Raw genomic sequence first — 17,769 nt, 5'->3', positions numbered from 1 at the left:
AATAGACATATATAGATTGATCTGTAGTTTTCTTGTGTAATTTTAAGCAAGCTCTAGTACCTATTACGTTCATTTCATGAAATAATTTGGAAATGTTTCTTTGTGTATTCCCAGGAACAATTTAAATAGTATTGGCATAATTAGGTCTCTGGAAATATAATTGATTACATTAATGAAAATATCTGAACCTACTATTTGTTTTATAACTTCTATTGAAATGGATATATTTAAGGTTTTTCCTCTGCTGTGGTCAATTTTTGTAAAATAATGGACCATAACATAATATGATATGATATATAGCCTCTATGGTCAATTTTTGTACAATAATGAAACATAATATGATATGATATAGTATATAGCCTCTATAGGAAAGAAATAAAAAATTTTAACATAGCATTTAATTTCTGTATTGACCAAATTTTCCAACTGAAAAATAGCAATCCTTGTTATATAAGGGATGGGTCCTAATATAGTAATCTGTAATTTAAACCTATGCTAATATTTATGTTTGCTTATTAATAATTAATTAATAACACATAATGATTTGTATCATAATCAAAGACCCTGTGTAGACTGAAGTACGGAACTCAACGATGCATTTATGTTGTAGTAAACAAAAAAGATAATTTGAACTATCATAACAATATATTAAAAATAGCCAGTGCATTAACACCCAGAAGGGATTTTTATTTTATGAGTATATATTGCATACATATATGTATATACATATAATTATAAATAGACTAGATAAATACATAGGTAAACTAGTAATAGGAAGATTGAAAGATTGATAGCTATATCAGTTTGAAACCCAACTATTTGTTTAGAAGCACAAATTATCATAAATGTTATGAAGTGACTTTTTTTATATCAGATCTTTCTCAAAATTGTTCATCCTCTGAAAATCCAAGTAGAATAACACATATCAATTCTATCCTCATATAATAATTTATACCACTTACTGGAAGTCTGTCATAATTAATACATAAATTATCTATTTCTGGATTAAACAATTATTAATAAAAATATGTTTGAAATGAGCGGAGCAATCTTAGATGTGCTATACCCAGTCTGAATAGTCAAACCTTCCCAGCATGCTTAGTGAAATAATAATTTTACCTATAACTTACATTTTCCCTCTTTCCTAAAGAATCTGCAATAGTCATGGGGAGTGATTTCTTAAATATCTCATGTCTAATCATTCTATACCATCCGTTGACTAAGCATTGACATCCCCCACTTCTGCCTGAATACTTTATTTCTGGGATATACTTATCTAAACAATTCTCTATTCACTTAGTTATCTCTCAGAATTCTCCTCAGTTACTTACAAAGATAATTTTTACACCCACCTCACTAAATACTCAAATATATAAGAACACCAGTGGTGACTACAGTTTAGTCTCAACTTCCCTCATTCCCCAGATACATATTCTTTATGTAAGCTTTGTCCTTTCTTCTTTCTCCTTCTCTCCCCCCTTCCTTCTCCACATCCCTTCTTACCTTTTTTTGTCTCTCATATCATATTACACAAAAGAAAGTAAATGTTGGGCAGGTACATATGAAGAGGGAAAACATTTGGTTTACTAAGCTTTCAAAAGACCGGCTGGAGAAGCTAAAACATTGAAGCAGTAGAATACTAATTATATAACTTCTGCACAATGTGTTAGGGTTTCTGTTTATTTATTTTCATTATGCTAATAAATTCATTGATATTTCACAATACTTTGTAATTGGAACTTAATTTTAATACCTAACTTGCATTTAAATTATATCACCTGTGGAAATGAGATGCTTCAAAAAATGAAAAATTTTCAAGTTACTCATTTTAATTTAAGCAAAGTTGAAGGTAGGCATACTTAAAGCTGGGTGACAACGTAGTTGGACTATTCTGAACCAAAGAAGGATAGTATTCTTTAACTGGCAAAATAAGTCATTTGCAATTATTGATGTATATTTGATTGCTAATACAATATTTATTTTGAGTATTTGAAAATGCACAAATTATAAAAAATATTTAGTAAAAGTAGAAATAGCAATGACCTATTTTTAAAATTGCATTGATAACAATTTAAAAATACATGGAAAATTTTCATAGGTATATATGACATTTTTTCTTGTGGAAACACTTTTGTTGTCATTGTTATTTCTTTAACCAATTTATCTGACTTTCAAATTGTTGAATATAGTTTGTATTTACTTTTTCTTCCCTATATGATTGCAATCTAGTCCCAGTGGCTGCAGTTGACTTTTTGAATCAACTTATTAATTCTATTGTCAAACATACTTAAACCATTATACAACCTCTGCTTATAGCACCCTGCACACTGATTCTACAAATGGATCCAACTCTTATAAGAAAATGTCATATTTTATCTACAACTATAATATTATTCTATACATTCTATGAAAATAGTTAATAATATTGTCTATCAGTATAGTTTGTTAAAATACCATCTGTGATCTTTCTTCTTGGAAAAGAGAACATGGAGATATTCTAAAAGATTGATGTCAGCTCATAGTATGGACATGGGCATTCTTGGCCCTTTCAACCAAACATAGGCAATTCAATATTATAGTCATATTTGCCTTTCATTGGAGTGGATGCGGAAACAAAGAAGGAGCGGAATAGTTGGTGCTGTTTTATACATGGGGATATAAGAGGCAGTGAAGCACGTGCTTGTGAATATTTCCTCTTGACATGTTACTTGAATGTATAGGAATCCCAAAGTGAAGCTCTTGTTCATCTTTACACAAAGTGCTTTGTTTACCCTTAAAGTGTGGCATCTTTTTATTCATCCTCACTGTGTTTAAAATATTCTGTCAATTTCATATTGTATCACCATGAATTCACTGAATTAAATTGGGGCCAGGTATTCTAATTTCATTTTTAGTTTGCTTTCTGTCTTTGGAGCTATTGCTGAGCATCTTAGCTGTTCAGTAGGACATAAGGGCATAAACAACCTTTTCTGTCTTGTACCAGAAGAGATCATTATAAACTTTTTTATTAGAAAACTAGAGGCCCAGTGCACAGAAATTTGTGCACTGGGGGAGGGGTGTCCCTCAGCCCGGCCTGTGCCCTCTCGTATTCTGGGACCCCTCGGGGGATGTCCACCTGCTGCCTTAGGCTTGCTCCCCAGGGGATTGGGCCTAAGCTGGCAGTCAGACATCCCCCTGGCAGCCCTGGAGCCGTCAGGGGATGTCCACTTACCAGCGGGGAGCAGGCCTAAGCTGCAGTTGGTCATCCTTAGTGCTACTGAGGAGGCAGGAGAGGCTCCTGCCACACAGCTGTGCTCTGGCCAGCCTGGGTGAGGGGCTGAGTGCCATTTCCAGGTTGGCCATGTCCCCCCCTCCCCTCACCCCCCAGGCAACCCAAGCTCCCAGCCTCTCCTTTTTCTCTGTTTTTCTTTTTTCTGGGATTTATTTATCTTCTATAATTGGAACTTTGTAGCCTTGAGCAGAGCCCAGGTCCAGCCCGGGCAGGCAGGAAGCTTGGCTTCCTCCATCACTGTGGGCAATCCAAGCCTCCTGCTTGCTCCAGCTCTGTGGCTGCCGCCATCTTAGTTGGATTAATTTGCATACTCGCTCCTGATTGGCTGGTGGGCATGGCTTGTGGGGGTGGCTTTAGCATTGTGGAGGGACAGTTAATTTGCATGTTTCTCTTTTATTATATAGGATAAAACTTCAGTTAAGTCACCTTTAATATACTGAAATGTTTGGATATTTTCAAACTGTATATAAATTGATATAAATTCTTTCACGTGATCTGAATATTGGCACAAATGACATTAGGAGTACTCCCAATTAAATTATAGTTTAAAGAATTTTTAGAAAGGTCCAAAATTTATACAGTATTTGTGTGGTCTTTCCATTACACAAACTTAGTTTACTTATAGTTAGTTTTTTAATGTTCAGCCTTTAAGTTTACTTATTTTAATTTTTTTTTTTCAGGAAATGTACTTAAGAAGATTTCTGAGAGAATATACTCAGTTTTCCTGCTTTGATTAAACAAGACATGGCTGTATTTTGTAAGTTCACCTATTTTTATCTAAATAGAGAAGACTTTCTGTTGCAGAGAACCCCTTTTAAACTTTTGCTTTAATGGAAGACTTAAATGATTTTATTTTTTTTCAAGCTTCCTTTACCTAATATTTATTTAATTTCAATAAATAGTGAAAAGCAGTTCTTTTTTTAATGAACTTTGTTTCCTTCTATGTATTAACCAATGTTTTAATGACTTGAGATAAGAGCTTTATCAGTTGATGAGGTAGTTAAAGGGGCAGTGCTGTCAGTAATACTGATTTTGCTTGGATAAATATATTGGTAATTATATTCCATTTCAGTGAACAAATATATTCAGTTTTATCTATAGTAACTACCATATGTGGTCTCATGAAGATTACTGACTACTGACTACTGACTATCTTTAGGAAATATATTGATTTTATCTTATTACTAATACTTGGATTTTACATTCATAAATTTATAAGATTAATTTTGATGAGATTGACTTTGATGTACTAGAATCTCATACTCATTTATTTCACATGACACAAAGCAAAAAACAAAGGCTGCTATCTAGAGTTGTGAATGACATTAAATTGAATGTTTCCTGAACCTTCAAATTTATAACCCCCTTGATTATCTCAAAGTTGAGAAATTTTGCTATTTCAGTTTTTAAAGCATAGTGTAAAGCAAATAGATTTCCTCCTCTTTTACAAGATGCCTTCTGGTATGGAGATAAAATAGTCTCTTTGACTCTAATTAGACTTCTATGCCAGACCCAGTAGATTGAGAGAATGGAATACATGTCCCTTATTTTGACATTTACAACTTTAAAAAATATTTTATTGCTCTCTCTCTCTCTCTCTCTCTCTCTCTCTCTCTCCCTCTCTCCTTTTTACTTTGTTTCAGGCAAACTACTTCCACTAAGCAAGAGAAAAAAATTCTGCTATACCCCCCCATAATAAGTGGGTGGGGGATTAACTAGATGAAAAAGCTATACCTATAGATCCATAATTAGTGGCATGGTAGCCATTCTAAGTGCTCTTTATCAGAAGTGTTTTGTTACTATAGTATTTTTTTTCAACAATTTAATTAGTGCTGAATATAATAACATGAAGAGCATACTTAAAGGTTATAGCAGATCTTAGAAATCTGTATAGTAATTTGGAGGGCATAAATCAGATATAAAAAATCTTGAAATTGGTGGAAAAATCACTTACAAAGAATGAGGAAATTTTATAAAGACAAATATGAACATATCTCATGAAGGAGAAACAAAGATTATGTAGGAGAGTAACAAAAACCATCTTAAATTTAAACTATGTTGCAACAATTCCATTTTCCCAAATTCTCCATTTATATTATTATTTATCTTCATGGAAACTATGGAGTTTTACATCTAAAATATTTCATTTAATAAAAGTTATCAGTTTTCTATTCTTTTTTATTAAATAAGGATTTCTCTACATAAATTCCAATTTTTGATCATTGAATAACACCAGCATTAAATTGACTTTCTACAATTTTATATTAACAGAAAATATTATTGAACACTTACAATGTACTAAACCTTATGGATGAAACATAAAAAACGAAATTTGCTTTGCAATTTTATCAGTGGTGAATATACATTTTCTATCAGTATTTCACAGTATTCTTTTTCTCCATTACTATATCAGTTCCTCAGGTCTAAGCAATCCAAGTTGGGAATCATAGAGGTATTATTAGGATTTAGGTTACTAAAATGCAAGAGCCAGGCAAAAAAGTGTTCTTGGCTTTGGTTACACGCTTGTTGAGTGCGCTGAACACTTATGGTCCATTCAGCTGATGCGGAATCTGGAATACAAGGAGGAGGTGCAGGAGAGAAATACAATTTGTGATTAAAATTTCTTGGTAATAGTGTCCCTGATAAAAATTTAAAGGAAGTAGAAAAAGTCCATATGAAGAAGAAAACAGGGAAATAACTGAATATCATTCTTCACAAGTAAAAGTGACAGTGCGCTGAACACTTATGGTCCATTCAGCTGATGCGGAATCTGGAATACAAGGAGGAGGTGCAGGAGAGAAATACAATTTGTGATTAAAATTTCTTGGTAATAGTGTCCCTGATAAAAATTTAAAGGAAGTAGAAAAAGTCCATATGAAGAAGAAAACAGGGAAATAACTGAATATCGTTCTTCACAAGTAAAAGTTAATAATTTTGTAGTGACTGAAAAAACCCTGAAGTATAATAAACCTGCACTGTTATCAGTAAAGACTTTCATGCTGTGAGAATTTATATGCACTAGAATTACTACAGGTAGAACTTTGAAAATCCCTATTTCGAAAGATTTTTTTGAAAACAAAACTGATCCTGTCTTGCAGGGACTACCTGAGGGAAAGAAGTGCTCATTTACCAACATGAAATCTTTCAAGTCCAGTCACTATTTTACATTCTGTCTTAGGTCATTAGCTTCAATCAACATTGGCTTTGCTTTCCTGAGACCATACAGAGGAGGAAGTTAACTGGTTTAGCACACATTTGCTCAGCTATGGTCCCAGTTGCATAACTGTCCAGGGCCTAATGGAGAATTAGTACCATTTTCTCTACTGGTGTAAAGCCATGATCAAAGTAGACCCTCTGTGTTTGGAATGAGAACACCCCTGGGAGCTACACTATGCCATCTGGCTGGAATTCATCTAAGTAAGTGTTTTAATGAGCACATTAAAAAAAAATCACAGCTATCTTTTTGCTGTCCATTATTGATACTCCCTTAAGAAGGGATTATACTTCACACACCTTTCAATGAGGTTATTTTTTTGGTATTTTGACAATGGATGATTTCAGCCTAGAAATCATGTTATCTTCTGGCTTATACCACTAGTTTTTTTAATAGTTTTTCTTTTCCCATGAACTCGGTAGAGATGAAATCAGCTTTATATTTTTCCAGATTTTTTCCTTTTTTTTAAATTTAAGGAATTTAATCAAATGAATATTTGTGATAAGAGTTGTGGGGAATAAAAGAAAATGATAAAATATCACTGTTTCTAAATGCTATAATCTCATTGTGGAAGATTATATAAAATTAAATATAGGATTAATGACAATAAAAATGCCAACTATATTATAATTCTCTGACATCCCACATCCATCTTAGGCTATTCTTTGTATACTATGTATATATATAGTCAAAGAGATGTGTGTGTGTGTGGGGCGGGGGGCGGCACACAAGGAATGAATGAAATGCTATAGTTATTCAGATAATCAGTGTAAATTACAATTAAGAAATTAAATATAGGTAAAACTTAGATGGATACTAAAGGACTGATATCATAGATAGGACAAAGTCAGGCTTGATGTGATAATACATTCCAGCTTTATAGGTATTGGAAAAAGAACCTTCCATATTTTGTTTGTCTTCCATGGTTGTTTTTTGTATCAGCCTTTGATAGACACCTTGAACAAAACTTAAATGCAATTATACAAGGAAACAAATTATGGCAGCTTTCTGACTATTTATTTATTTCTCAGTGCTTTTATTTTGAGATGTGAGGAAATATTTTTATAGGTACACATGAAAATGACAGACATGATCACAGATAAAAGTGAAGACAGTCTAACCAGAAAGCTTTAACACCTGTCAGCTGTTGAACCTGACATTGTGAATATGACATGCTTGCAGGACTGAAAGAAATGATAATTTCTCCTCCAACGGAATCCACACCAACCTCCTTATAATCCCTCTCAAGGGTGGCCATGTCCTCACGGGCCTGAGAACACTCTCCTTCCTTCGTGCCCTCACCCACATAACAGGGGACAAAGGCACACTTAGCAAACATTTGGTCAAACTTGTGGTCCAGGCAAGCCCAGGCCTCAGCAGTAGCTGTGGTGTTGCTCAGCATGCACACAGCTCACTGTACTTTGGCCAGGTCTCCAACAGGGACCACAGTGGGAGGCTGGTAATTAATATCAATTTTGAAGCCAGTGGGGCACCAGTCTACAAACTGGACACTGGCCTTGGCTTTGATGGTGGCAGTGGGAGCACTGACATCTTTGGGAACCATGCCACCAAGGTACAACAGGCAGCAAGCCATGTATTTACCATGGCGAGGGTCACATTTCACCATCTTGCTGGCTGGCTGAAAGCATTGGTGACCTGTGCTGCAGAAAGCTGTTCATTGTAGGCTTTCTCAGCAGAGATGACAGGGGCATATGTGGCCAGAGGGAAGTGGATGCAGAGATAGGCACATGGTTGGTTTGGAATTCAGTCAGATCAACATTCAGGGCTCCATCAAACCTGAGGGAAGCAGAGATGGAGGATACAATAGGGCTAATCTGAGTGCTCCATGGTGGTGTGGGTGGTAATAATGAAGTTGTAGGACTCAACTATAACTCTGGAAACCTGGGTGGATGGGTAAATGAAGAACTTCAGCTTGGAATTCTTGCCATAAATTGACAGATATTATTTCACCAGCAGGGAGGTGAATATATAGCCAGTACCCCACCGAAACTGTGGGAAAACAAGATCTGAAGACCTGTGCGCCTGTCAGTCGGTTTCTGAATTTGGTCCAAGATGAGGTCAATGATCTCCTTGACAATGATGTAGTGCCTGTGGGCATAGTTATTGGCAGCATCTTCCTTTGATGAGCTCCTTAGGAAGGAACTCTGAATGCTTAAAAAACTGCTAAAAGGATATCTAAAAGTTTTGTGTCTTTGTCTTAAAGATTTTGACCAAAGATCTTGAAGATATTCTATATATTGTCAACACAGTGAAACTGTTTCACTCTTAATGAATTTAATTGATTGAAATTCAGTTGTGATCAGTCTGCTAAGTAAACAAGGTTTCCTAAGTAGTGATGGAAAATGTGTGTGCATTTTTCTTTTAAATTTATGTTCTATAATAGGAAATTATGGAAGTTTGTTATTTGGAGTAAAGTTAACACCTGTAAATGAAAAAATAAGTTTCATGTGTAACATAAGTACAAATGTTTAAATGTGAAAATTATAACTCTCTAAAAGGAAAATTCAGTTTCCTTTTAGTTAGAGATTCTTTTATAAAATAGAGATTAATTTAGTGAGCACCAGTTTCCAAAAGAACAAAAATGTACCTATTATTTCTTCTTGTGAGCTGCAGCAATGTTCCTTGATGATTTAGCAGAGAGATAGCCATTCCTTCCTCTTTGTTCATAATGACTATCAATTACATCGATGGACATCCATAATCCAAAATATAGCAAATTACAAGCATTAGGTTCTCCATTTTTATTGTTTTTACATACATATAACACATTCTTGGTATAACTTCAGAAACAATATTGACAGAATTTATACTTGAGGAATGTGTTTAAGAAAAATTTTAAAAACGTAACAAACTCTAATTTGTTTTTCCTGCATAATTAACAGCTGTGACTTTCTATTTCATTTGTCTTAACATTCACATTAATGAATTCACCTTTTGTCCTGCTCTGAACTTGATACTGAGACAGGTTTTATGCATCATTGCTTCTTAATATGCCTCAGGTAATTGGTCCTATTACAGTAGCTTATACAATACTTACCTGAGAAAATGAGAGACACCTTTTCAAGAAATAACACTTATCTCAAACTGATTTTGTTTCAGTGAGGTTGTTATCAACATGGAAGATGTTTTGACAAATATATACATTTACAAAAATTTAAAACAGTATTTTATGGCTGGACAGACTTGATTAATTGTATTGATTGGATTTGGTTGGATAGAGTATGAAAGTCAGACTTTTATTTATGCTGCCAATACTACTGGCTTTAAACTTTCTGTTATATTTTGAAGAGACAGTGAATCAAAGCATTGCACTTCACAATCAGCTATCCCAGATAACTTGTTCTCTGAAATTTAAGGGAAATTTGCTAATAGAGATCTTTCTCAAGCTTATAATTACAGATGATCACTGTGGAGAAGGACATTTAACAGGATACTATCTTTCATTAAGATTTTATCCTGCAAACAAACCCACTTAAGAAAAAAGAATGAGTAACATCTATACTAATAAAAGGGTAATACACTAATTAGACCGGACATCTTCCGCTCATCCTTCCTGACAAAGCCATGGTGGCGGGGGCTGAGGCAGAGGTGGTTAGGGGTGATCAGGCTGGCAGGGGAGGGCAATTAGGGGCAATCAAGCTGGCAGGGGAGGGCAGTTAGGGGTGAGCAGGCCAGCAGTCAGAGTGGTTAGGGGTGATCAAGCAAGCAGGAAGGCAAGCGGTTAGGAGCCAGCAGTCCCGGATTGTGAGGGGGTGGACATCCCTCGAGGGGTCCCAGATTGGAGAGGGTGTAGGCCGGGCTGATGGACGTCCCCCTCCCTGTATGGATTTCGTGCACCGGGCCTCTAGTTTTACATAACTGATCAACATGTTAGTGGATTTTCCTCTTTCTGAAATAAAGTTAGCAGCAGTAGGATTTTAAAGAACTCTAGTAAGGTTATTAGGGAAGAACAAAGAGTCATACTATATTTTTAATAAAATGCAAGTTTAAAGAATTTTTTTAAATATCAGGTTCTGGTGTTTGAATACCTAAGAGACTCCTAGTGTTCACATAATCCTGGCAAGAGTAAGTAGTCCAGACTTTTAGTTATTTAGAAAAATGAAATGTGTATTGCCCAGCTCATTTTTCTAAATTATTACTTTTTAAACTATATTTTTAACTGTCTGTTGTTCATAAAAAAGTATGCTAAAATTTCCATATGTTTAATGAGATCTTTAGGCAACATTCTATAATCACATATATTTGTGTGTTATTTTTGGATTATCAGTTGAATCTTTGTTTCCAGGCTTGCATTTTATTTTGTAATTATTGTTAAATATTTTCTTTCATTCACTTCCCAAATATTATTTCCTCCTCTCAAGCCACCATCTATCTTCCCAAAATTATATAAAACTAGAGACCTGATGCACAAAATTCGTACAAGAGTAGGCTTTCACAGCTGTGGTGGCCTCCTCTATCCTGCGGCTGCAGCCCCGGCTTTGTTCAGAAGGATGTTGGGTCTAATTAGTATATTACTATTAGCTTTTATTATTATAGATGATTTTATTCCACACTTATAATAGCAAATCATCAACAGAAATTATTGGATGGTGATTGACATTCCTAATTAGTATTTTCATTTAGCATCTATTAATTCCTTAAATTTAAGGTCAGTGTGGTTTACTGATTAAAAATACAGAGTAAGAATTTATCAATTTATTTAAATATCAACTCTCACTTTTTGTTTGTATGGTTGCTAATCTGAACATTTGATTTTTAACATTTGTTACAAGGGTAGATGAAAGAGTTCGTGTAATCTGTAACACATAATTAAGATTGAACAACTATTACTCTTCATAACTGGTATTTACAATAGTAAAACATGTTGAACTTTTCATGACTAAAAGTAGAAATATATTATATTAATAAAAGATCAAAGGTTACTGTTGGCCATTTATATATGCATTAAGGATATGGCTTAATATTTGGAAACAAAAGTTTAGTTCAGAAAAATCATGGTACAGTGTGTTTTTCTAATGATAATTATTTTATAAGATTCATGCTACACCTCTATGGTGAATGCATTATTATTATTTATAATCCTTACCCAAGTATATTTTTTCCATTGAAAGAGAGAGAGAAACATTGATGTGAGAGAGATACATTGATTGGTTGCCTCCCACATGCTGGGATCAAACCTGTAACCCAGTTGCATGTCCTTGACCAGGAATCAAACCCTTGACCCTTTGGTGTGAGAACTGACACTCTAACTACTCAGCCTCTGGCCAGGGCAGCAATTGTATTACTTTTAACCAGTATTCGAAACATTGATATAGTGGTCTCAGATACAAGAAATAACCTTATGCCCTGGTATTTCCAACTGAACCAAAAGTTATTTTTAACTTTTAGGACTAATGACTAAAAAATAATGATGTTAGCCTTTAATAATATTATAAATTTCAAGATTTGAAATGATCCAGGAAAATATTATTTTGGAAATTGTATTTCCAGAAGTCATATCATTTATTTTTCATTGCCTTTTCCTTTTAAGTTTTTTTATTAACCTAAGTCATCAATTCCTTATGATAATTAAATAACTTGTCCCATACAAATATTTTATAGAACTCAAAAACCAGGATGGCAAGATTTAATTTTTTCATAATTTAATCTTTATCTTGATTTAATTGTATTTTTATCTCCCTCCTATCTAGAGAAGGTGTGAGAAATATACAATCATAATTATCTTTCATGATAAAAGTGACTTCCATGCACCAAGACTAACTTCAGAATTACACTACCGAATTGTTGCAGGTATGTGAACAAAACTCAACTGGCATTTGCCTTTGCGAAATCTGTAATAGCTATACTTTCCTTCAGGTGTCCAAAGAGTTTTATTCTTGATAACTATACACTACTTCAACTATACACTACTTCTCATGCACAAAAACTCTTAAATTACAATATTCTTTCGTAAGCCTGTGCTTTAATGTCCTTGGGAATTGAGCAAATGACAATAAGGTATGTTTCAAAGAGAAAGTGCTAAATATGATATATAAAAAAGGGGAAGTTCTATTGTCAAGAATATCATATTTTCTTACCATTAGCTTCATTATGGCACACATGGTTTTGAAAGGGCTGAAAATCACTTTTTATGTAAAAGAAAATTTAACTTGGTCTAAACTTTCCAATTTATTGCCTCTAAAAATCTCATAAAACTAATATCTTTGGTTTTTCTAGGTATTTTAAATAAATTAGAAAATTGTATCTTATATTTATATGAAGACCTATATAAACAGAATTGTAAAATACAAATTTTGCAATAATAATTCAAATAATAGGTCCACTACATGGAAAACAATTTTTAAAAAGTATTTTAATTTGTTTATTCCCATCACCTTTTATCCCCTCTAAGCCCTCTTCCACCTCTACCCACCCCTCCATCCACACAATTACCACAGTGTTGCCCATGGTCATGAGTTCTCTGGAAAGCAATTCTATTGCTGGGAAAACAATTCTGTATTTTGGGATTTGTCAAATTAGACTGTGTAGGTGAAAGAAATAAAATAAATGGAGAAACAGAGAGAATACTTATTAATTGGTTCATAGGTTAAGATTTGCAATTAAGCAATAGAAAGTAGCAAGTGTCAGCATAAGAGAGATTTTTTTGGGCTTTGTGGATTTAATAAGTGAATTCCTTCAGGAAAATATGAGTAAATGACCATCATTTTCTTAGTTAAAAAAATTCTTGCCCCGACAGCATGGCTCAGTGGTTGACTGTCAACCTACGAACCAGGAGGTTACGGTTTGATTCCCTGTCAGGGCACATGCCAGGTTATGGGCTGGATCCCAAGTGTGGGGTGTGCAGGAAGCATCCGATCAATGATTCTTTCATCACTGATGTTTCTATCTCTCTCTCTCCCTCTCCCTTCCTCTCTGAAATCAGTAACAAACTTAAAAAAAAATCCTCATCAGCGTTTCAACTCACACAGAAGCGTTGTTTCAGTTCATATGTTTTGATAGAAGAGTCAGTGAGGTTTGTTTCTTTGACATTAATTATGGTTCAAACAATATGGCTGAGGAAGCTGAATCTTAAAAAGCCATGAAATGCAAACATATGTCTCCCAGTGAAAACACTAGTAAAATGTTTACTTTGTAATACTTCTTACCTGAATTTTGGAAGTTTGCAAATCTATAATTCCTATAAAACACTAGAATAGCAAATTATAAGCACTTAATTTTTGAGGTTGGCAAATTCAGAATTTATGTAAAATACTATCTTAGAATAGCAAATAATAATTGCTTATTTTACTAAGCTTATGCAAGAGCAATTACATTTATATAATTAAATTATTTTCTAAATTAAGAAGTATTTTTATCTAAAGTATGACAATTCTTATCCTTATTTAAAAACCCTATCTGCAGTGTAAATCCCATTCAATTTAATTCACTAAATAGTTATTGCATACATTTAAGTCCAAGAAATGAATTAGTATAATTGGGTGAAATAATATATAATAATCCATGATCTCATATTGTATATAAATTTTAATAAATTACAGTTACAAAATCAAGGTTAACATATCTAAAACAGAAAGCCTTTATTCTAGAAAATTTAGTAGGAGAGAAAACATAATTACAACTTTACTTATCAACTGTATGACTAGAATAATTTTCTCATTTTTATGACCCTTAGTTTCTTCACCTATGAAATGTCATAAATCACAATTCCTTAAAGAAATAATGATGATGCAATGAGATAAACATACCAAAGTATCTAAAATAGTCCTTTGTAATTGATAAATGCTCAATGATTTCTTAGAGGCCCCTAAAGTTAGAGATCTTTCACTGTGTGAGGATAAAGAATATATCTCAGAAACTGAAATAGGTTTTTAATAAAAACCCCAGATCATATCCCTAGGTTAAAATAATCTAAAAGAAGTATGGCTAGTGGAAATAGAAAGTAAATGTACTGCAATGATTTCTACATTTGCCTCTATTTTTGTGCCTTTAGGGTTTTTATTGAGGTGTTGAAAATTATGTTTTGGGGTCCTTTTAGGTCTATTGTTCTGTGAAAGTGTGGAATCAGTTTTTTAAAATGTGATTGAAACAGAATTGGGTGGTGCTAGAATTTAACACTTAGACCACCAAAAATATTCCTCAAAGATCTAACCAAGAACCTATCTATACCAGACTATTGGATGTGTCGTACATTTGGGGCAGATGCTGTGAAATGTACTATTTTATTTCACTTAAAACAACAACAGTATACACTTTTGGAGTAATCTTTTTGCCTATTAAATCTGTGCTGTTTTCTATAGAAGAGGAAGGTATTACCTTTGTCTAGCTGTTGTCCCTTCCCTCATCCCCTTGGTACCAATTCTATGTTGCCCCTTTATGAGTCAGGAATAGAGCCATCACTCCAGCACATACCCCCAAAGCACCCCTTTAGAAAACATGTGACAAGATGAATTGTTACTATAAAAATTTAATTTTGGCCCTGACCAGTCTGGCTCAGTGGATAGAGCGCTGGCCTGAGGACTGAAGGGTCCCAGGTTCGATTCCAGTCAACGACATGTACCTTGGTTGCGGGCTCATCCCCAGTAGGGGGTGTGCAAGAGGCAGCTGATGGATGTTTCTCTCTCATCGATGTTTCTAACTCTCTATCCCTCTCCCTTCCTCTCTGTAAAAAATAAAAAAAAAATTAATTTTGTATAACAGTGGTCCAAGAGAAATCCAGCTGATTATAAAACAAAAAAACTTTCAGCAACTTTTAAATTTCTTCTACATCCAACCTCATCTGATTCTGTTTCCCACTCCATAGAGGTCAGAGTTAAGACTTTTCATCTCTTTACCAACCTGAGCTCCTCTTTTACTTTTCTGAGAAGAGTCAGTGTAAGCATCACAATGGTGACCTATTTTATCCTCTTATAGCAGTGATGGTGAACCTTTTGAGCTCGGCGTGTCAGCATTTTGAAAAACCCTAACTTAACTCTGGTGCCGTGTCACATATAGAAATTTTTTGATATTTGCAACCATAGTAAAACAAAGACATATTTTTGATATTTATTTTATATATTTAAATGCCATTTAACAAAGAAAAATCAACCAAAAAAATGAGTTGTGGTTGCAGGTTAGATCCCCAGTCAAGGCACATGCAAGAAGCAACCAGTGAATGCATACATCAGTGGAACAACAATTCGATGTTTCTTTCTCCCTTTATCTCTCTCTTGCTCTCAAAAGGAAAAGCAACAACACACAAACAAAAACACACCGAAAACACACTTCAATATGTGAGAAGAGCTTTGAGATGTGAGATTCGGGGCAGAATAAGAGCAACATGAGATTTTATGTCGATTCTAATTGAAGTACTCCACATGGCCGGCGCTGATTTGTAGCAGTGATATGTAAGGATGTGCTTCATTACAGTCCTGCTTCTCCTCAGCTTAAAATGGATTGCAAGTCAGGATGAAGGCGTTAAATTTGGCTAATTTCAGGAATGCTCACATTGCTTGCTTCATGGGTTTGAAAATGAGATACAATTCATGAATTGCTCTATTTTTAACATACGTATTTCTTTGCCATTATTGCAAACAAATGGAAGTGATATTATGATGTCCAGTTACTTGATGCTTTTGCAGATTAAAATTATTTTCTAAATTGAAGCACAGATAACATTTCTATGTATCCTTTCCGGGAAATGCATGAATCCTTGTAATGAAGTGAAAATTTTATATCCCTTTTTGCTTTTTAGCAATTTTTTTTTTTTTTTGGAAAATTGGCATCTTCTAGATTATAAGCTAGCTCAAAGACATGTAGAAGACCAAGTTTCAGGGATGGGGGCAGATTAGAAGTACTGTAAAGGTCTTTCATCTGTTGCTTCATTTCTTATTATGCAGATTTTTTGGCAAATGATATCATGGGCTCTGTAAATTAATATATTTAAGCTGATGGCAATAAGAAATGAGCATCTGTCCCTAGCATTCTTGAGAATAATTTACTTCGCTAATATATAATTTCATGCCTCGTGCAAAAGAGAGGAACCCTTAATTGCTGAAGGTGAAATGAGAAGATAGGCTTCCCTGGAGAAAAACAAACTTGTGTTCTTTGGAGAATTTGACATTTACAGGGACTATGCATATGCAATGAAGAAGAGGTTTTGGGGAAAGTAGCCTCTTGGGGCTGTTTTCATAATTGGGAAAACACTAATACATGAGTAAGTCACCTCGCTCCGTTGGCAAGATAGACAGGATGACATGCACAGGGCATGCTGAGCGGACCTGTGCACATTTGCCAGCCAGATGGTGTGAGACAGTTTATCAGCACAGTGTTCTCAGGTGATGTTTTCATTAGTTTTCTTAGTCAAGATGACTATTAGTCTAGTATTGCTCTAGCGGTGCCATCGATAAAATGCACCTGTATTGAGAAAAAAAACAAACAAAGACTAAACATGTACATAGGTCAAGATCTAGTGACCTAACTTCCTAGTAGCTGCTGAGGAGAGAGAGGACCCAAGATCAGATTGTTGCATGTGTGTGTGGGTGTATGTATGTGTGTGTGTGTGTGTGTGTGTTTTCGTGACTTCCAAACCAAGGCTAGGAAACCTTGTCCTATGAAAAGCATTTTTCCCTTTTGCCACTAAATTAAGTGGAGGCCCTGTGCTATGCTAAGTGATGAGTAGAGAAGCGCTCACAGAATATCTTTAAATCCCTGCATTCCCTGGAGCTCCCAGGATTCTGAAAAGTTTATCTTCCTTGGTGGGCTCAGTTTGTATCTTAGAGCAAGGAAGAGCAGTAAGGTTTTGTTTTTTTTATGTTTTGTTTTTGTTTTTCTATTTAAGAGCCTTTCAGAAAAATATTTGACAAAAATCTTCTTTTGCTAAGTTATATCATATAGTCATTACATATTAAAACAGTATTATTTTCCATAACAAATTTAAATAAAGTCAGTCAACAAAATCTGCTAGTACAATTATATTTGTATGCTATTTTGAATCAGAAACATACCTGGTTTTGATGTTTTAATATGTAAATCATATGTCTCAACTTCAGGATATTTATCTAGTGTGGCATTCTTAAATCGTGATTTGTAAAGTTTACCAATGAAAACTGGTTGACCTTTGTCCAGCAATTTTTACATATTTTTTGTCAATTTAACTGCAGTTCATTAAAGTGAGCCACAGGCACAGCCTCAAAGCAAAATGATTGGATTATACTAGGGTATGAATACTAAGCCAGAGCTTATTGTGAGCTACCAATGTAATAGACTGCCACACTGATAATAATAT

The 17,769-nt window shown here is 34.3% G+C and overlaps 1 pseudogene; it reads right to left on the bottom strand.

Annotated features, from left to right (window-relative positions):
• Window positions 1-7,578: 7,578 nt before the first annotated feature.
• Window positions 7,579-17,769, bottom strand: part of LOC107184285 — a 23,071-nt pseudogene continuing 12,880 nt past the window's right edge.

The sequence above is a fragment of the Myotis davidii genome, unplaced genomic scaffold (assembly GCF_000327345.1).
Source record: "Myotis davidii unplaced genomic scaffold, ASM32734v1 scaffold225, whole genome shotgun sequence".
NCBI classification, from domain to species: Eukaryota; Metazoa; Chordata; class Mammalia; order Chiroptera; family Vespertilionidae; genus Myotis; species Myotis davidii.
The sequence above is the reverse complement of the archived record's forward strand: the minus strand, read 5'-3'. Positions and strand labels throughout refer to the sequence as shown.